Below are 21,958 nucleotides of genomic sequence, written 5' to 3' on the forward strand. Positions count from 1 at the left end.
TAACACCAATTCTACACAATCATAAGCAGAGGAAACACTTCCCAACTCGTTTTATGAGACCAGCATTACACTGAGACCAAAGAGAGTTCAGAGCTGGCAGTACAAAACTGGGAGTCAGCAGCATAATGGGAAATAACAGTGCATGTAAAATCCATGCAATTAGCTGAGATTACCCGAGGAGACACAGCTAATAGGAAGAACCCAGAGCCCATGGTAGAATGCTGGGAAACCACAAGGGGCTGGCAGCTGAGAACAGGGTCAGTGAAAGAGACCAAGAAGAAGTGGTCAGAATTGAGACCAAGAGAAGCAACAGCTTCACAAAAAAACGAGACGTCAACAGTATCAAAAGAAGCAGTGTGATTCAAAACAAGAAGAAAGGTGCCTGCATTTATTGTCCACTTAAGAGTATAGCCTCCCTAAAAAGGAACCATAGTGCACTCGCTGTTTGTGGGACTGTAAACTGGTTCAGCCACTATGAAGAAGAGTTTGAGGTTTCCTCAAAAAAATTAAAATAGAACTACAATATGATCCATCAATCCCACTTCTGGGTATATATCCAAAGGAAATGAAAACTGGTTATGGAAGAGAGATCTGCACTCCCATGTTTACTGCAGCTTTATTCACAATAACCAAGCTATGGAAACAACCTAAGTGATGTCAGTGGATCAATGGATAAAGAAGACGTAGTATATATACACAGTGGAATACTATTTAGCCATGAGGGAAAAAAAGGAGATCCTGCCATTTCTGACAACATGGATGGACCTTAAGGACTTTATGCTAAGTGAGATGAATCAGACAGAGGAAGACAAATACTGTAGGACAGTCCTTCTATCTGGAATCTAAAAAGAACTGAACTCACACAAACAGAGGGTGGAATGGTGGTTACCAGGAGCTGTGAGTTGGGGAAATAGGAGAGATGTTGTTTAAGATACATACTTGCAACTAGTAGATAAATAAGGCCTGGAGACCTAGTACACAGTAAAGTGATTATAGACAACAAAACTGTATTATAAGCGTTAAACTTGCTAAGAAGATAGATCTTAATTGTTCCCACCACTGGAAGAAATGATCATTATATGATGTGGTGGAGGTGTTAGCTAACTCTACAATGGCAAACAATTGCAATACAAATGCATTAAATCAATATGATGTACCCCTTAAACTTACACAGTGTTATATGTCAATTATACCTCAATTAAAAAAAAAGGAGCATAGGCTTTCAAATCCATCTCACTGGGTTCAAATCCTGGCTTCACTAACTCAGAGCCTCAGTGCCTTCATCTATAAAATGGGCTGATAATAGTTCCTGCTTCACAGATTGCTGTCCAAAACTAATGGGCTAATGGGAGTAAACACTTGGCACAGTTGCCTGGCACAAAGAAAGTGCTAGATAAGGGCTTCCCTGGTGGCGCAGTGGTTGAGAGTCTGCCTGCCGATGCAGGGGACACGGGTTCGTGCCCCGGTCCGGGAACATCCCACATGCCGTGGAGCGGCTGGGCCCGTGAGCCATGGCCGCTGAGCCTGCGCGTCCGGAGCCTGTGCTCTGCAACGGGAGAGGCCACAACAGTGAGAGGCCTGCATACCGCAAAAAAAAAAAAAAAAGAAAGTGCTAGATAAATACCAGCTACTAATATTTCAGTGCCCTTCCTGCTGACCTTCCTGGCAAGAGTCAGACCTAACATATGTGGAAGCAAAATGAGGTAAGCAACCAACCAACCCCCCGCCTCAGCTGGTCTCACTGCAAACACATCACGATTGCCTTCGCAGCAAATTCTGGCATCAATAGAGCTTCAGCCCTTCTCTGAAAATGCTCAGAGAGCACAGTGAAAACCCAATCACGGGGGTGACCTTATTTTCTGACCGTGCCATGTAAATAAGCCTTATCTTCCACATATAATTCAAAGGCGGCATGGTATTTATATAGGAACTGTAGGCCAGTTCTCCAAAGATCATGGTTCCAGCCCTGGATTCTGCCACCAATGGGCTGTGTGAGCCTGGGCAATTCCATTGACTTCTCTGAGCCTCGTTCCCTCCTCAGTACTGACATTTATCTTCCCGTCTCATATAATGCCTGTAGGGCTTGAGCAGTAACTGACAGCGGACTCTTCCCCTCCGTCAACATTCCTGAGAATCTTCAAGACGCGGCTGTGTCTAAAGTTGCCAGCCTGAGACTTACCTGGGAGATCTTGAAGATCAGCAGGCCAGTATGGATGACAGCATCACTCCATAGAATTTCAAATCCCCTTCCAAGAGGTCAAGAGGTTACCCAACCTTTCTGCCATAATGTCCGTGATGGAGGTCTCACTACCCATCAAGACTAAACCCTAAAAGCCTGCTCCACGTTTGAACAGCTCTTGCCATCCAAAAGTCCCCCTGAGGGGACCTGGGTGCCAAGCCAAGTCCTGACCCCAATTAACTGTGAAACCTTGGACAAGATACTTCCCCTCTGCACACCAGTTTTCCAGAGTCCATGGGAACCACCCAAGGAGATAAACAAAAAGCAAGTAACTTTCCAACCAGAATACTTTGTTATTGTTTAAAAAGATTTCCCACCCGCCCCCTCCTTCTCTATCTATTTGGGTGGCATTTAATGTCCATGGAAGTGTAGGTTTTAAAGTTACCATGGCAAAAATGCTAGATGACAGTGATGCAAAATGGGTTGAGGGGAACTTCATCTTATAACTGCTTCTCATTCAGGGTCACAGGAGGAAATCAACTCCCCATCATTTCCCAATTATTTCTCCTCCTGAAGCCCATTAAGGCTTTCTCAATTCATAATCAATACATTAAGTCCCTCTGTTTTATAAAACAGTTCATCAATATTTTATGGTTTTAATAATTTATGTTTTATTACAGAAGCAGATGGAAACTTACAGCACACACGTTCTCAAGAGACGACAGAGGAGATAGAAAACCTGAGTTGCAGATCCTAGACTTAAATAACCAGCTTTTCCAGGCCCCTGCCTCCAATTTAGAACTTTTGGAGGCAGAATGGTGGCTGGGAGATGACCCACCTGATTAGACACTTCACGAAGGGAGACACCATGTCCGCTTATTTCTTGACCATCTACCCTGTGTCCGGCATTACACTGAATACTCTACAGGCATTATACCACCAGCTCCCGCCAATAACCTGATGACAGACTGAAATCATAGTAGAGTAATCCTAGTTCAGGCCTACAAAATAGAGTTGGGCAGCCATAGAGGACCTGGTCCCAGACATGTCCCTGCACCACTGAGAACCTGAACTTTCTGAACTGTGCCAAAGTCAAGGACACAACCAGCCATTTTTAGAATATCTGCCAGCTGCAACCTGGTAGTGTCAAGGACCTCTCCTTGCAGCTAGGCAACCATTTCAGACCCCAGCCAATCCTTGCTTAACAAGCACCCTTACTTCTTGGCAGCTCCAATCATAATTCTTGACAAACCACATGTGTAACTAACTGTGGCCTTGTGAGTTTTGCCTTTATAAGCTTCCTTCGTTTTATGGTCCAGCAGAACAAACACAGTTCAAGTGCTTCTTGAATCTGTGCTTCCCGGGCTGCAGTCCTAACATAGCCCAAATAAACTCCTCTTTCCTTCAATCAGGTCTTTGTTTCTGAAATTTTGATAAACAAACCATAGGAGAAAAGTATTATTGTCCCCACTGCCCAGATGAAGAAACTGAGGCTCAGAGTTAGCCAGTAACTTAGCCTACTCGGCACAACTAGAAAACGGCAACACCGGGATTGAAATGAAGTCATCCGACTCCAGCATCTATGCCGTTAACAGCATATACAATGGTCAACATATTTTCCTTGGGAAATGTTTATTTATTGAGCACAGACTTTTCTAAGCATTGAGGACGCTGAGATGGACCACACAGACAGGGTCCTGAACTCTTGGAGCTGACGTATTGGTGGGGTTAGACCATGTACAAGTAAACGTTTTTAAAAATCAAGAGAACTCAGAACTCCCACCAGAGTCCATCCAATTTCCCCATTGCGACACAGCTCCTGCAGCCATTTTGCATCGCTAGCCAGGTCATGGTACGACTTGACCATCTCAGCTGGGTTCATATGGTCAAGAACAAAGACCCAGACTGGCCAATGGAGACACCTGACTAGATTCCAAACAAGGACCCCCAGAGGTACATGTTTTGATTAACTTTCCCCCTGGGGTGTGTTTTCCTGACGCACCGATGAATATTCCCCTGGGTGTTAATGTTTCCCCAGTGGCTGTTATTCCCAAGGGAGCTGTGGTTTACTTCAGGGCCAGGGGAGTAGCTTCTTTTGTAAGCCCACAAAGGAACTTCAGGCTGGGGGACACATTTACTTCAGTTTCCAAGGTGGAGATGGATGTATAAAGGCTCACTTCACTATAATTTCATGGTCCACTTATGAATCTATCTCTCACGTTAATTTCTTAAAACTGAGGTTTAAGTTTCATTACCTGTTAGACCCCTTTGCCTAACACAATGCTAGGTGCTCAATAAATGAATGGATGGATCATTGCTGGAGTTCAAAGCTGGGGGCTGTCATTTACTTCCTGTGCAACTTTGTGCAAGTTACTTAACTCTGTGCCTCAGTTTTCTCCTCTATTGAATAGGGCATAAAACAGTACCCACCTCACAGAGCTTTCATGAGGATTAAGTGAGCTAAGAGACATGAAGCTATTAGAAGAATGCAAGACCCATGATGTACACAAAATAAATGATACTTTCCTGTTTTTCACAGGGGGTATATAGTCAAGGCCATTTTCCTGATGAAGATATATAATTTTCCCATGCATATTTTCCCAGTGAGTATTTGTCTCATTCAGGATACATCTCCGTAGGTATTTTAAATAACAAGTCTGGGGTTTTTTTCCAGTATGTATTTTTCCCTGTGCATATTTTTTGAGTGGTCATTTCTCCTAGTGAAAATTTTTCTTGGAGGCATTTTCCCCAGAAAGGCTATTTCTCCAGAGGTTATCCCCACTCCCATCCCCCCTGTTTTTTGCAATGATTTTTTCCAGTGGACACTTTTCCTAGTGAATATTTTCATGGTGAACATTTTCGTAATTAACATTTTTCCTAGGGAGCATTTTTAGCGAGAATTCTTCCTGATGTGTATTTTTCACAGTAAGTACTTTGGCTAGACAGTATACATTTCCACGGAGAAGGAAGTTTGTCTCCAGTGGTTGTTTTTCCAAATAGGCACGTTTTCTCAGAAGTTACATGTTTCTCCTTGAGTGTTTCCACCAAGAAGCATGATCCTCATTATGGACTGAAGTTTGTCCCCCTCTCCCCACGATATATTGAACCCTAATCCCCAGTGTATTTGGAGATATGTCCTTTTAAGGAGGTAATAATTAAGGTTAAATGAGTTCATAAGGATGAGGCCCTGATCCAATAGGAATAGTGTCCTTATAGGAAGAGAGAGAAACACCAGGAGTGTGTGCGCACAGAGGAAAGGCCATGTGAGGACACAGCAAGAAGGCAGCTGACTACAAGCCATGGAGGTTGGTCTCAGGAGAAACCAACCCTACTGACACCATGATCTTAGACTTCTAGCCTCCAGAACTGTAGGAAAATAAGTTTCTGATTTTTTAAACCACGCAGTCTGATGTTCTGTTATGGCAGCCCCAGAAAACTAATATAGTCCCCAGTATTTAATATTTTTCTGGCTGAAGCCAAAATAGCTATGACCTTTGGCCACTTTCTGCTGGTCCCTCCAAAGCATCCCTTGCTCACTCCACATTAAGGCTTAGCGCAGTAGAAGCAGAAAGCCTATACTGGCCTATGGCTCCCTTGTGTGCTGATAAAAGAAAATACCATCCTTAATCCAATTGATTTCCCAGCCTGCAGCCCTCCATAACTCCAGCCCTGCAAAAACAGCTCAACAATGAGTGCCTTGTTCCCATCCGTGCAGCCCGGAGGTTGTACTACAAAGTTGCAGACACATAAAGATTCTGAGGAGTGCAGAGAGGTGGCTTGGGTCATTTTGCCTGGGTAATCATATGGGAGGGGCCACCCCAAGAATCCTCTCCTCAAGGGTCCATCCCTTCCATCCTGAATATGGTTCCAGAGACCTGGATTTGGGTTTGGAGTTGTTCAGACCCTCTCCACTAGAGGGCTTTCAATGGTGATGGGCATAGCATTTGCCCATATCATTTATACATCCACACATTAGACTTTGAATAATCATATACTAAGTCTATGTGAGCATAAGGAGGAGTACTGAGCAAAACAGACCAGAAAAGCCCGAGAGCCAGGCTGGTGGGTAGAGATTATATTTGATTATATTTGAAAAAGATATTTCACCTTTAGCCTCCCAGCATTACATTCAAAGTTCCATTCTAGCTTCTATCCACATTTAAACTTACACCCCACACATGGGCTGATGGATTCCACGCCTTCTACACAACTCTACACAATTCCAAAAATCCTTTTACCTTCTTATCTCGATCTATTTTTTTCTCAACAACAAAAATAATCAAAAACTGATTCATTCTGAAGTCCAAACAACTGGTAACAATAATTTCACTGCTTCTCCCCTTCCCATTTTTTCTCACACATTCTTTTAAAAGAATCAAAGCCTTGAATTAAAGGAATGAAGACCCACCATACAGAATTTCCAGGATTAGCTAATTGGGGGATGGATGATTGGCAGGTAGTGACGTCTGCTCTGTACTTCGCTCTACCTTTCCCGCACCTGGGTGATGCTAGAGAAACAAAGGTGTCTTTCAGGGCATCAGAGTAGCACCGGAACGAGATCCTGAAGATATCAAACAAAGCACAACAATCCCTACCCAGGACAGCACAAGGCATTCTGTAGAGTGAGAACTCCATGAAAAACAGGTTCACCATGTGTCGTAAAAAGAATAATGCCCCGGAGCTTCCCTGGTGGCGCAGTGGTTGAGAGTCCGCCTGCCGGTGCAGGGGACGCAGGTTCGTGCCCCGGTCCGGGAAGATCCCACATGCCGCGGGGCGGCTGGGCCCGTGAGCCATGGCCGCTGAGCCTGCGCGTCCGGAGCCTGTGCTCCGCAACAGGAGAGGCCACAGCAGTGAGAGGCCCGCGTACCGCAAAAAAAAAATAAAAAAAAAAAGAAGAATGCCCCATCCCCCCACAAAGATGTCCATGTCCCTAATCCCAGAACCTGTGAACACGTTACCTCAACATGGAAAAAGTAACTTAGCAGAGATGAGAAGATTATCTGGGATGATCCCTATAGGCCCATCATAATCCTTATCAGAGGGAGGCAAGAGGGTCAGGGTCAGAGAGAGAATTGTAATGCGGTGCTGCCAACACTGAACCTGTGTGAAGCCATCATAAGCCAAGGAAATGAGGTGGCTTCTAGAAGCTGGAAAAGGCAAGGGAGTGGATTCTCCTCTAGAACCTCAAGAGGGACACAGACCAGCTGGCACCTTGATGTCAGCCCAGTGAAACCCATTTCAGACTTCTATCCCCCAGGATTGGAAGATAATACATTTGTGTTATTTGAACCACTGAGCTCATGGTAACTTGTTACAGCAGCAATAGGAAACTAATATACTACGGCTAAAGCCACTGCCTTGTGCTTACATGATTTTTCCATCCTCCCAGAGCTGACCCTCAGATATCCCATTATAGTGAGGGGGTAGATGATTTATCAAGCTGGTGATTGTAGTGGGTGGAATGGTGGCCCCCAAAATGGTATGTCCAAATCCTAACCTCTGGTACCTGCAAATGTGAACTTATATGGAAATAGGGTCTTTGCAGATGTGATTAGCCTAGGTATCTTGAGATGCTATTATCCTGGATTTAGGGTGGGCGGACCCTTATAAGAGAAAAGAGAGAGATTTATGAAACAGAGACACAGACGAGGTCAGAGATTGGAGTCATGCTTTCCCAAGGCAAGGAAAACCTGGGGCCACCAGAAGCCGGTGAAGGCAAGGATTCTCCTCTAGATTCTTTGTAGGGAGTTCAGCTCTGCCAACACCTTGATTTGGGTCTTCTGGCCTCATAAACAATGAGATAATAAATTTCTGTTTGTGAAGCCCCCGAACTTGTAGTCATTTGTTATGGCAGCCAGGATATAGCTCAAATGCTGCCTGTATCATCAGCCTTCTCCCCATCACCAGGAACAAGTTATCTCCCCCTCCTCTGGGAAACACTCATTCCATCCCAGTACCACCCCCTTCAGGGTCTCATTGTCCCCATCTTAGTTAGAAGTACAAAAATAAGCTAGGAGAGCGTAAATAGGCCAAGGTCAAACAGCCTGCAGCTGGGCACAGGATGCAGCCAGAACTCAACCCAGCCCTCTGTGGCTCCTCCCTCACGTTTTCTCCACTGCACTCTGCCCAACTCTTGTGGCATTTATCACTCCTGCCTTTGTTCTATGTACTTATATCCATGTCTTATCTTTAAACTAGACCAAAGGCCCTTGAGGGTCCATGCTGGTTTCAGCTTGAATCTCCTCACACCTCTGGCATCTAGTAGATGTTCACTAGGTATCTGTGAAAGAGAGAGGTGAAAAGAAGAGGTAGAGGGGGAAATAAGGAAAGGAGAGATGGGGGTATGGAAAGAAAAGGTGGAGGAAGGAATCAAACATATATTAGGCATTTCCCCTCTTTTCTGTTGTTCTATTACTCAGGCCCCAGTTCTGTCTCTTACTACCATGTGCTCCTGGTGGGCATAACTGGCACGCACCAATATCCACGCTCTCTTCTCCAGGGGCACACAGTTAGAAAACATTTCCCAGTTGCGCCATAGAATTGAGTTCTGGACAATGAAATGGGAGCAAAATTGATGTGTGTCACTTCTATGTCTGGCCCACAAATGCCTCCTTGGCATGATCCTCACACTCTTCCTCTAGCTAAACAGAGATGTCTCTGAGGACTTGTAGCAGGAAGGAGCCACAAGGTGGAAGGAACCTGGGTTCCCAAGAGACTGTATGGAGCAGAGCCCAGGCCTGCCCACGCTGCATGTAATGTGAGTGAGAATTACAGCTTGACTGCAGTAAGCCACTAAAATGTTAGGAGTCTTCGCCAGAGTAATTAGCCTACCTTGGACCATTTATTAGCCCTCTCTGAGTCTGAATTTCCAGATTAAGTAAAAGAAATCAATTGTGCAATTTCTAAGACGACTTGCCATAAAAAATCTGCAGGTCTCTGACTTTCTCCAGAATTTAGTTCCAGGTCTTCAGGGATAAAATAACAAACAAACATATCCATCCACCAAGTGGGCTCTTAGTGTTATGTATGTTATGCTCTGAAGAGATCCATTTCTTTTAATAATAGAACAGCAGATCCGTCCATAATTCGCTCATTGTGAAACAGGGTTTCAATTGACTGAGCCTTGGAGCATTTGAATGCCATAACAGAAAATCAGTCAGCAATTGACTGAATTTAACTAATTTCAATTTGTGGGGTGGCTTCTGATTTAAACACCATATCTTTTTTTTCCCCCATCACGCAACTCCTTGCTAGCTGAACACCTACAGAAGGATGATTATTCTAAATCCTCCAGCTGAGAAAGTTCCCTGGGGGTACCGTCTGTTTTGATGGAACAAATATGCATCTTGATCTCCTCTGTTTGGGAAGTTTGGGGCACACCTAGAGGGAGTGACAGTTCTCTCCCCAGGCTAACTCTATTCGCTGACAACAGTGAAGTCTTTCCAAATTCCCTTAACACTGGCTGCAGGTGAGATCCACCTGGGAAGGTGAGAGAAAAAAGATGTGTTTTGTTTGTCTGATGACAATGATTGATCTTCCTAATGGTCCCACTGTTTCCCTGCTTGCCCCCTAGAGTTTACTGTCAGCACAGCAGCCAGTATGATCCTGTTAAAACACAAGTTGGACCATGTCACTCCTCTGCCTGCAGAATTCCAAAGAATTCTATCTTGTTCAAAGCCAAAGCTAAAGTCCTTCCAAAGGCCCATGAGGCCTTACATTTTCTGGTCTGACTACATTTTCTTCTCATCTCTTGTTCTCCCTCCATCCCAGCCACATGTACTTTCTTGCTGTGACTCAATCACCCTAACCAGACTCCTGCCTCAGGGTCTTTGCACTTCCTGTTCCCTCTTCCTGGAACACCCTTCCCAAGATCTCTTTGTACCTGCCCATACTTCCTTCAGCTCTATTCCAATTGAGAGCTCCTCCCTGAAAATTCTATTTGTAATTATAACTCCTCTCATCAATGGCACTGCCTAGCCCCCTTCCCTGACGTTATAGTCTCTGTAGCCCTTTTGATATTCTAACTAGCGTACCTAGATTTTATTTTATTGTCTACCTAGTCCTTCTTGAATACCGTGTGAGAACTTATGTTGTTCTTTTGCTGCCATTCCCCCAGCACCTAGAAGACTGACTAGGACATAGTGAGTGCTCAATAAATGTTTGTTGAATAGAACAAAAATTTCATTCTGCCCTTGTATTTATCAAATGATATTAGAAGCACCCTGCATTTAACATATTCCATTCTGTGCCCTGGGAAGGTGTCAATTGTTTTACCGTAACTCTTCTGTAATTGCAATTTTGTCACCCAAAGGTAGAAAATGCAATGGCATTGCCCCACTCTGAAAAGCCAGCCTGGGGAGAAGGAAGGCGTTGCTGATCGCAGAGACCCTTTTCACTCAGGGCTGGAGATACCTGGGCCACAGCAGAGGTTTCTAACCAAAGATGCATGGATCCCCTGCTTCAGAAGGCCTGTAAATCCCCTGAAACCGCAGGCAAAAATGTGCGTGTGACCTAAATATATGCTCATTCATTCTTTCCACAACACCTAAATACAAGTACCACCACCTTCCTGGTTCCTCTTGGGTTACAAAAAAAAAAAAAAACAAACCCAAAACCCAAATGCCCCTGCCCTTGTGCAGCTTACATTCTTGTGAGGGAAGAAACATTAAGCAAATATATGTTTCTGTCAATAATAAAGCTAAGAGGCCACCAGAGAGTGACCAGGCTGGCAGGTGCTGTTTCAGGTAACATGAGCTGGAAGCTCTCTTTGAGAAAGTGAAACTTGAGCAGAGATCTGAACAGAGTAAGGGACTGAGCAGTGCAATCATCTGGGAGACAGCAATCTGGGCAGAGGGAACAGCAAAGACAAAGACCCCGAGATGAGAAAGTCTTGGCATATTCCTGAGATGGGAAGGAGGCCAGTGTGGCTGAGTGTGGTGAGTGGTGGGGAGGACGGCGGGAGAGGAGGACAGAGATGGGGCGGAGCGGAGCCGTGGGGGAATGGAGGTTTGTAGCATCTTGCCGAGCAATGTGCAGACTTTGCATCGGATTTAGCTGGGAGGACACTGTGATTCCAGCTGAGGGCTGTGAGCAAAGATGTAACATGATCTGACTTAGGTTTCAAGTCTCTCACAAGCTGCTGGGTGCAGAACAGACTGAAGGGGGCAGTGTCGAGCAGGGAGATAATTTTGGAAGCAAACGCTGTGATCCACCTGACAATGGACGGCCTCGACAGAAAGGTGGCCACCAAGAGGTCAGAAGTGGGGTTGCTGGCTGATTACATGTGGATGTATGTGCATTTTGGGGGAGCGATGGTCTTTATTGGTCATCTGTTTCTCCTGACATTCCAGCATGCATTTCTCCTTCTTCTGGCAAAAGTATCTCCACTTTACCTTTGGTGGGTATGGAACTGTCCCTCCAAGTTCCCAAGCTTCCCCCGGCTGAGGGGCCAACCCTGGGCTCAGCTAGGTCAATGAGGTCCCTTCCCTGGAAAACTGTGACTTCAGCAGAGTGTCATAGGTCTGAAATTGGGACATACTCACCCCGACAGTGGGGAAGGGGCTGCCGATGAGTCCTGCAAATTCTGTAGCAACAGAAGTGCACACATCAAGGGGGCTGATTTGCTCCTCTTCTTTTCCAATAATTGGAAGTTCCACATTTCCTTTGTTTGCATCATCCTATTATATATATAATATATAGAATTATATATATATACAACTACATATACGAATACTGTTGACCCTTGAACAATGCGCGTTTGAACTGCACAGGTCCACTTATTGCAGACTTTTCTCAACAGTAAATACTACAGTACTACATGATCTGAGGTTGTTGAATCCAAGAATTTGGAACCACAGATACAGAAGAATCACAACTTCATATACAGAGAACCAACCGCAAGTTATATAGAGATTTTTGACTGCCGGGGGGGGGTCAGCTCCCACAACACCAACATTGTTCAAGGGTCAACTGTATATACATATATAAATTCACATAGACCATGATATATTATTTTATATAATTGATTATGTTATATGTTATGCTATGTTATTCTATATGTGTTAAGAGTTTTTGTTATCAACCAAATAACCTCAGTTGTAATCAGATTCTCAAACCACAGACTGGTGGTTGCCAAGGGGGAGGGGTTGGGGGAGGGCTGGAGTGGGAGGCTGGAGTTAGCAGATGGAAGCTTTTATACAGAGAATGGATAAACAGCAAGTTCCTACTGTATAGCACAGGGAACTATATTCAATATCCTACGATAAACCATAATGGAAAAGAATATTTTAAAAGAATGTATATATATATATATGTATGTATAACTGAATCACTTTGCTATACAGCAGAAATTAATGCAACATTGTAAACCAACTGCACTTCAATTTAAAAAATAAGAAGAGTGTTCTGGAGCTTTATTAATCAAATTATGGCCTGACCAGCATCAGCATCACCCAGGTGTTCATAAAAAATGCAGACCTTTAGACCCCAACCCGGTCCTATTCAATCAGCATCTGCACTTTTGCAAAACCCCCAGGTGACTGCCACGGAAGCTTGAAGAGCACAGCAGTGTGAGCTGTGTGAGAGCCAGCATGACGTGGAAGGAAGCTGTCAGACCCGGATTCAGAAAACCTGGGTACTAGACTTGGTTCTGCCACTAAATAGTCATGTGATGTTGCCAAGTATCTTTCCTTCTAATTCTCTGCTTTTAATTTTCTCACCTTTTACCAAAAATAGAGGAAGTAGATCTATGACCCACTCTCTGTATGCTCCCATGACACTCTGTACATACCCGTATTCCAGCATGTGACAGAGAACATTATAACCCATTAAATGTCCATATACCCCACTGGCTGGAGGAGGAAGCAGCTTTATTCATTCACAGAGAAATATTTGTGGAGTCCCTTCCATGTGCCAGGCATCTACAATGTTCTGAGATACCTGTGTCTGCCCAGATCTGTACTAGTGTTCAGGAAATGTTTTTGAACAAATGATTTAATCAGAGGATTCCTTTAGAAACCAGTTAATGCATTAAATCTACCATCAAGAGTGGTTTTTAATTATTATTACAAGAATTATCTCTTTAGATACCTCTCCAGTTCCAACAGCCTATGAATCTATGGAATGAGTTGCTTATCACGTCAAGGGTTATAGCAAGGATGCATTTTACCTTCTGGAAATCACAGACCCTCAGCTAATGCTCTTCTTAAAAAGATGTCACCAGCAGGTTATTCCAACCCACTCATAGAAACCTTAGAAAACAAGGATTAGTAGATAATTCACCTGCCTAGAAAAAACAGGTGCTAACTTCTACTTTATGGCTAAGCTTTTGGGGAGGGGGTGATAAAAGTAACTGTTTCCATAGCAACAGAAATGCACACATTAAAGAATATACTGTCTTGCTTAAATCTATTTATAAAAGAACGTGCCGGAAACACAATTAAGGAAACTAACAGCAGATGAAGTACTTGGGCTCTGGCTTAATTGTCTGTCCTCCATCATTTAGCACTCAAGAAAAATGGGTTGCGAGATGGTTGAGGGGTCAGTGACTGGGGGGGTGCACCAAGAGAAGCAGTGACTTTCCTGAATCACTGCAGAGAGCTGAGCCCCTCCAGAGCCCCGGTATTCCCAACCACAAAGTTGCAGCTCCTTCTGCCGGAACCGGAACTGGCCCCGTTCAGTTTTTCAGGGCTGGCCAGAGTTGTAAGTTAGTAAGCCATCACCTTAGAGGCCTGATTTAATTGTCCCCTATGGCTTACTAGCTGCAAAAGTCTTTATTGTTGACCTGAAATTCCCACCATGAGATTCCCAAAGCTTCATCTATATCCCCTGCCTCTTTCCCAAAACTCCTAATGCTACCTGGTGCTTCAATGGCGCCGCTAACTCAACATTTTTAAAGCCAGCTGCCCTTCCTGACCAGCTTCCTTCTGTCCCATCACCCTCTCTAGCACCCAGAACTGATACCTCCCACATCCCTAAACCTTGCCCACTTTTTCTTCTCACTTGTCTCTTGCAACCTGTCCATCATAGTGACCAGATTTCACAAAATGCAGCAGAGCCCGGCTGGATGCAGGTCTTCTGAGGACAGTTCTTGGCCCTTTCTTGGGCTACATCCCCTCTCCCATCACACACTCTGGTCCTGGGTTCCCAACCCAGGGAGTACCCAACTGTCTAAACCCAGTATGCTAAGCAAAACCTTGACCACGCGTCTCCTGAACTTCCCAGCCCAGCCCTTGAGGGTCAGATGCTGGTGCAAATACATGCTGTTCTAATTCCCTGTACAGCATCACCAGATGGGTTTCAGCCCTCACCTGATCTCGTGGAAGTTGCGGTCCTGTGCCTTCCCTCACCACGGACCTCTTCATGGCACACAGCACCACACCGGGTGTGCCCAACTGTCAGCGGTGACTGCTGGTCTCTCTCCCACATCCTCTCATGCTCCACAGCACCCAGACTCTTGTTCAACCTGGAAAACCACCCGGAACACACCTGTGTCTCTCACTAATGCGGTGAACCCGATAGAGCCACCTGCAATCAATACAGACTCCTAAACGGAATACAATGTGCCTCTCCTCATCAAGTGGGTTGATAATGACCCAACACAGAAAGAGAAAATCACAAACACAAGCACAAGAATACACAGCAACCTTGCTTGTTCAACCAGCTCTCCTGATCCATTTCTCCAGCACCCTTCTCCCTCCCCCCAAAGAGGAAATCTTCCATCTTTCTTCTGTAAGGACTAAAGGTCAGGGTGCTGCTGGAGGAACTTCACCGTCAGGTCATCTTCCTCAAGCCAAGTCCAGTTTCTCCTCAAACAAGCCAGGTGCATTCCCTTGGGAAAGGCTGCCCCCCCTCCCTGAATCTCTTTCCTCCAAGTCATTGCTTGTTTGGCTCCTTTCGGACATTCTGTTCTCAGCTCTGAGTAACCTTCCTGGACCACCCTGTCTAAAGAACGCCCCCTTCCTAAAAAAGCCATCCTCTGTTTGTTCTATTTCCTCCACGTCATTCATCCCTGCTTGCGATTATTTTGTTCATTTATGGCTTCACTTACTTATTTTCTATTTCCTCCACTTGGATATAACATTTGTTGAAACAGATACCTTGTCGGTATGGTTCACCACGATATCCCCAGGGCCCAGAACAATGCCTGACATGAAGCAGGAGTTCAGCAAATATGCATTGCATGAATGAATGGTTTGCTCATATAGCCTAATGGTTAGAACCACAGGCTTCATCCTTGCTGTAAATCCTGGATTGAACCTTTAGTAGTTACCTGAGCACAAATTGTCTAAGGTCTCATTTTTTTGATTTGTAAAATACAGTCATTTATCTCATAAGATGATTGTGAGAATTGAATAACACAGGTCAAGCACTAAACACAGTGTCTGGCCCATAACCTCAACAAATAGAAATTATCATTATCTTCCTATTTTACCCTATTCTATTTTACAATACTTTTCATATTATTGCCAATTAATAGAAGTTAAAATTCATATTCTATCTCACCTATAGAAAGTTTTCTTAAGGAGTCTCTGGTCTAATCCAATCCTTCCCTATTGCCGTATGGAAGTCCTATCTCCTCACAAGTTACTGTAAAATAAGAACAGAGTGCTTATTTTTATCGAGCATCTACTATACTCAGGCACTTGACATACATCCTCTCTCACCCTCAGGGAGCCCTGCCAGGGAGAAGGCAGACACTGACAATTGTCACACAATATCCACTCTACTGTCCTTCTTTACTGACAGAGCTCTGATTATTGGGGGAGGGAGAGCAAAGAGAACATTTTTCAGCCTCTTTTCCTTACCTTTATTCAAGTCAGTGGTATCTGGGCTCTTCTGTCCTAAGTAGCAAAACCTAATCCTAACCTTTACCATAGGCATTATAAGTCCACGTTCTTGATAAACAACCGGAAGCTCAGAATGAATGAATAGTTTGCCTAAGATCACACAGCTAAAACGTCACCAACCTGGTATCTGAATGCAGACAAACTTCACTCCCATATACAAGTCTTTCCCATTCATCTGCAAGCTATTTCTCAACTCAGAGCAGAAAGGATCTAGAGGGGCTTACCTCAAATCCTCACACACTAGGGAATCCTGAAGGATGATGGTGGGTAATGCTACAGCTGTCCAAATTCCAGCCTTCAGCTCAGCTGGCAGAGAGGCAAAGGTACCGACATGGCCCTGGGAGTGGATAGAGGGATGAGATGGAAGGGGTACTCCTGGGTCCCCATGGCTGTACCAGTGGCCAAGGGACCAGGAACGTCTACATGACCCAGTGAGAGGAACTGAGTTTCCAAGGGAAACATCAGAGCAGCAGCCTAGTGATGGAGCAAAGCTACCACAGAAGCAAATAACCAAGACCACAGACTCCAGCAGCGTCAGCACACAGATCAACCCACAAGAACACATGGCACCGAGAGACAACAATAACAGCAACAACAACAGAGCCCACAACAATGAGTATGTCAAACGAGTACAGGAGCCGCTGAAAGAACTCCCAGTGGTGAAAGCTGGAAGAACTTGAGCAACAACATAAAGTACTATTGGGTTATAACCCAAACCATAAAATAAATATTCATGAGTCTATGCAAATCCTTGAGGGAGTAGATAAATGCGAAGAAGAGAAACATCTCCCACGCAGAAAAATTTGGAAAAACTCCACCCTCAAGCAGGTGGAGCATCACTTCCCACTCCTTAAGTGCCAGCTGTGCAGAGGGACTTCCTTCCAAAGAGGACAATGCGGCAGTTGGGTAGGTTAACTTTACAGTGGAGAAGCCTGGCATATGTGACCTTGACAGATCAGCAAGGTCAACATCAACAGTGATAAGCCATGTTGACAATGTGGACACTTTACCTCTGTCATCTTCTTCCCCAAAACCCATAGCCCCAGTCTAATCATGAGGAAAACATCCGGCAAATCCCAACTGAGGGACAGTGTACAGAATAACTGACCAGTACTCCTCGAGACCGTCAGAGTCGTCAAAAACAAGGTAAGTCTGAGAAAATGTCACAACCTAGAGACGCCTAAGGAGACGTGATTGATGACCAAATGTAATGTGGTGTCCTGGTTGGGATCCTGGAATAGAAAGAGGATGTTGGGGGAAACTGAGGAAATCTGAATAAAGTATGGACTTTAGTCAATAATAATGTAGCAATATTGATTTCTTAATTGCGACAAATGCACCACACTAATGTAAGATGTTAAAAATAGAGGAGACTGAATGTGCTGTCTATGGGAACTTTCTGTACTATCTTTGCAATAGTTCTGTAAATCGAAAACTGTTCTAAAATTAAGAGAGTATTAAAAATACAAAACAGATGGCGTCAGACAAAGCGTGCTTCAGGGCTCTGCACATCCGTGGAGATGCTCGGACCAGCCTCTCTGCAGCAATGACCAGTAAGGATCCCAAAGATTTGATCTGAATTCAAAGGCCCTGTTTCTCTCCTCCCCACCACCTCTTTAAGGTCACCTAAGACATGTTCTCCCTTTTTACTCAGATTCTAACTTGCAGAGAAACAGGAGAAGGGTAACACTCTGAAAATCAATGAATTAATTATCACAGATAAAAAAGGAGCTTAAAACACTGGACTTTGATTACTGCTTGGACCCATCCCGAGAGGTGGAGACACCTGAATGATAAGAACAGTCTTGGAGAAATAAAAAAGCTGCATTTATGCTGCACATTTTTTAAAAATTTTATTGAAGTCTAGTTGATTTACAATGTTGTGTTAATTTCTGCTGTACACCGAAGTGACTCAGTTATACCTATATATATATATATCCTTTCTCATACTCTTTTTCATTATGCTTTATCACAGAATATTGAATATAGTTTCCTGTGCTATACAGTAGAACCTTGTTGTTTATCCATCCTGTATATAATAGTTTGTATCTGCTAATCCCAAACTCCCAATCCTTCCCTCCCACACCCCCCTTCCCCCTTGGCAACCACAAGTCTGTCCGCTATGTCCGTGAGTCTGTTTCTGTTTCGTAGATAGGCTCATTTGTGTCGTCATGCTGCACGATTGAATGCTATGTGAGTAAACGTGTACCTCCTCTATCCATGGGGCATGTTTGGGATTCTTAGGGATCTGTGTGCCATTTTCACCAGCCCTCACAGGCTGATTACGACTCCACATCAGGCCACCCTGAGGCTGCCGCCATGATGCCGAGAGACAAGGTGTATGTAGAGGCCCCATGCGAGTCCAAGAAAGGGAGGGCGTGGAGAGGAGAGTTCTCCCTACTTCACAGAGTTCCTCGTCATGCATAATGGTCTACCACTCAAATTCATTCCATCCGCAGATGCATTACGAGGCCTGCCTGAGGCAGACCATACGTGAGCCCGCCAGAATGAAGAAATCCACACCTGTCCCTGACCCACCCCTCCGCTGGAGAAACTTCATTGATCCCAACTGGGGTCACTTTTTCTGGAGCAGAAGAGAATGGGGGGTCAGCACTGAACAATGCCACTGGTTCTTCTCATTTTTCCATGTTCAGATGGGAAACTAGACCATCCAGTGTTCTCTGCTTTGGGTGAGGAGACCTCTGGAGAATTATTTAACATGTAGCTAATTTTACAAAAGGTTTGGCGGATCCAAACCGACTAATGTGATGTGGTATCATAGAGATGAATAAGGAAGTGTGAAAAACGGGGACCATGGCTTGCTAGGGAACACTAGATAAGACAATACAGCCAGTGGCAAGAAACCCTTGCTCGTGTCCAGGAAGCTTGGCAGCCTGCCTTAAGTTCCAACTATAGAGGGAGAGTGGACCAGGGTGACCCACAAACTCAACCTAGGGCCAAGTGCTTCCCCTTCTCCCCCACCGACACCCCTGACTCTGAATCAGTGGATCTGGATTGGAGTCTGTGAATCTGCACTTCTTACAAGCTTCCAGGTGATACTGACTACTGTCCCAGGGACCACACTTCATGTCACACTGATATGAATAATTTTTTTTTTAACATCAATCTCTGGCCTCCTTTCCCCGAGATTCTGATTCAAATGGTCTGAGTTGGGGCCCAGGCATCACTGGTGTTTTGTAAGAGCTGCCAGGTGATTCTATACGTAACCAGGACTGAGAAACACTGCTGTAGCCCATAGAGAACTTACAGGAGGACACGGACAGTGCGCATACATACACAAACACACACATATACACAGATGGAGTCTGATGGGGTCTGACCAGGCAAGAGGCAGAAGCGTAACAGAAACATTCAAGGAGAAACTGAGCATCGTTACCCCTAACTCCATAGGACATCAGGAGAACAGTACAGCAGGGAGTCAAATTGTAGAGATGGGTGTGTGGGGTGATTTGGATTGCAGGGTTCTGGGAGTTCAGCTTTTGAATGGGTCCTTTGGAACCTTTCAGTGTACAAGAGTGGAAGCTGAAAACATCTGAAGTAATCTAGGGGTATATGGACCCTCAAAGATTTAGGACCATGGGCTCCGGTATAGAACTGAAGGATGTACTAGTACTTAGTCCCAAATAAAGGAGTTTAGGCTCAGTTACTAACCATACTTTGTGAATGTGCCATCCACAAAAAAATGCTTCCAGGTCTAAAAGATATGGTCCAGCTCCCTGAATCCCTGAAAGCCTCCCCTATTTGGTGTGGGGTAAAGGGAATTCCTAAACAGACCTTAATATTCTTGGGGAACGGGAAATGCAAAATTCTGCTAAGGAAAGAAACAAGGGAGAAAGTGTTTAGTCATTAAGCCACTAAATAAATATTAACTGAGTAGCTATTATGTGTCAGGATAAAGCAGTGAACAGAACATCTCTTTTCCCATCTCAGTGTATGTGAGTTTCCTCCCTGCCTGTTAGACGCATCCACATTGCCTGAAGATGTAAGACTGTCAGAGGAAGAATGAAAAGAACAGAAAGTTGTAAGCTGTAGGGGATTTGATAATAAAGTGTCTCCCATCCTGCCTGATGCACAATTACTCTTCAAGGCTCTGCCCCCAGGATCTTCCTGCTTCAGTTCAGAGATAAGATTTGACTTAAACTGGTGAATTTAAAAGAAAAAGTGATTAAACAAGGACTCAGTTGAACACACGGGCTGAAAAGTCAAGGTCTCATTGAACAGAGGAGAGCTAGTTTCCTCCCCTGCCCTAGTTAGAAGTTTGGTTAGCAAGCCCGTCCTAACGAAAGCTGCTCTCATGGTGTCTGGAGTATAAATTGACATTCATAACACCCATCCAAGGAGTGGATAATAATCTCATCTACTATGCATTCATTTTAAAAGTAACTGCTTATCTCCTACTCTCATTAAATCATTTATTGAACACTTACTACATATTATATTCACTGGGAACAGAAACAAAGGACAAGGCCCCATTCTCAAGTGGTTCACAATCTAATGAGGAAAAAGGACAGATAAATGGACTGTGGTGGAGCAGTTTGATGTGTGCTGTGATAATATATATTTGCAGAGAGGGAACTCAACCCATGTGGGGAGAATTGAGAAAGACTTTCCAGAGAAATTAACATCTGAACCAAGACCTGTAGGACAAGAAAGACTTGGTCTATGTCATGAGCTGAATTGTATCTCTCCCCCCACACCCACAAATTCATACGTTGAAGTCTTAACCCCCAAAGTGATGGAATTTAGACGTGGGCCTTTGGGAGGTAATTAGGGTTAGGTTAGGTCATGAGGGTGGGGCCCATCATGAACGTGGGATTAGTGGCTTTATAAAAAGAGGAAGAGGGCTTCCCTGGTGGTGCAGCGGTTGGGAGTCCACCTGCTGATGCAGGGGACACGGGTTCGTGCCCTGGTCCGGGAGGATCCCACATGCCGCAGAGCGGCTGGGCCCGTGAGCCATGGCCGCTGAGCCTGCACGTCCAGAGCCTGTGCTCCGCAACGGGAGAGGCCACAACAGTGAGAGGCCCGCGTACCGCAAAAAAAAAAAAAAAAAAAAAAAAAAAAGAGAGGAAGAAAGATCACTCTCTCAACCATGTGTGGACACAGAGAGAAGGTGGCGTGGATGAAAAATGTTGCCTGCTATTATCAGCAAACAAAGGTGCTGCAGACATCAAGCGCTCAGCCACTGCATCTCCCTCAATAGTGCATCCTGAGGGGACTCAGTATAAAGAAGAACAGAAACTGGCCCTACATAGCTAAGGTGCGTATCAAAGGAATGACTTCAGTGAGCCCAGACTCTTGCATCTTCCCATACATAGAAAAACGCTAAATTCATTTACTTGAAATGTCTGGTTTTCCTTAATTAACAGTCACCTTTGATGTTCACTACATGGTCTTTGTATCCGGGCTCCTCCCTTACCTCTTCAGAGCTGTCCCTCAGAGCTATCTGAGAGCCTGTCTTCTGGACTTAAGTCCTCAGTTTTGTCTACCAAATAAAACATAATTCTCAACTTTTAGGTTGTGCATTTTTTTTTCAGTCGACCGTTTCCATCTGAAAACCAGGAAGACAGTTTTCACCGGGCACATTCATCTGAGACTCCCCAGCCTCCAGAACTGTGAGAAATAAATGCCTTTTGTTTGAGCCACCCAGTCTATGGTATTTTTTTTAATAGCAGCCCGGGCAGACTAATACAGACTAATAACAAAAGGAGGGACAAACATTCTAAGTAGCAAGAACAGCACAAGCAGAATCCCAAAGGGATGAGTGCCTGCCATGTTCAGGGAGCTCCAAGCACCTCTGGAGTACACGGTTCCCAAATTACTTCTGCTACAAGGGAGATAACAATGACAATGACAATTATAAGTGGAAAACAGCAGATAACCGAGAGCTAAGTTGCACACGACCAACTTAATT

At 44.6% G+C, this 21,958-nt stretch overlaps 1 long non-coding RNA gene across 3 annotated transcripts in view; it reads right to left on the minus strand.

Annotated features, from left to right (window-relative positions):
* Positions 1 to 21,958, minus strand: part of LOC307194508 — a 172,979-nt gene that overhangs the window by 70,176 nt on the left and 80,845 nt on the right. For 2 of the 3 annotated variants that reach the window (XR_013830568.1, XR_013830570.1), the window contains exons 2-3: positions 14,488 to 14,642; positions 11,722 to 11,856 (exon numbers count right to left, since the gene is read on the minus strand). This is a non-coding gene — a long non-coding RNA (uncharacterized lncRNA). Of the gene's footprint in view, positions 1 to 11,721; positions 11,857 to 13,346; positions 13,429 to 14,487; positions 14,643 to 21,958 lie in introns of all 3 variants that reach the window. The other variant, XR_013830569.1, reaches the window with a different exon arrangement.

The sequence above is a fragment of the Stenella coeruleoalba genome (assembly GCF_951394435.1).
Source record: "Stenella coeruleoalba genome assembly, chromosome: 11".
Lineage (NCBI taxonomy): Eukaryota > Metazoa > Chordata > Mammalia > Artiodactyla > Delphinidae > Stenella > Stenella coeruleoalba.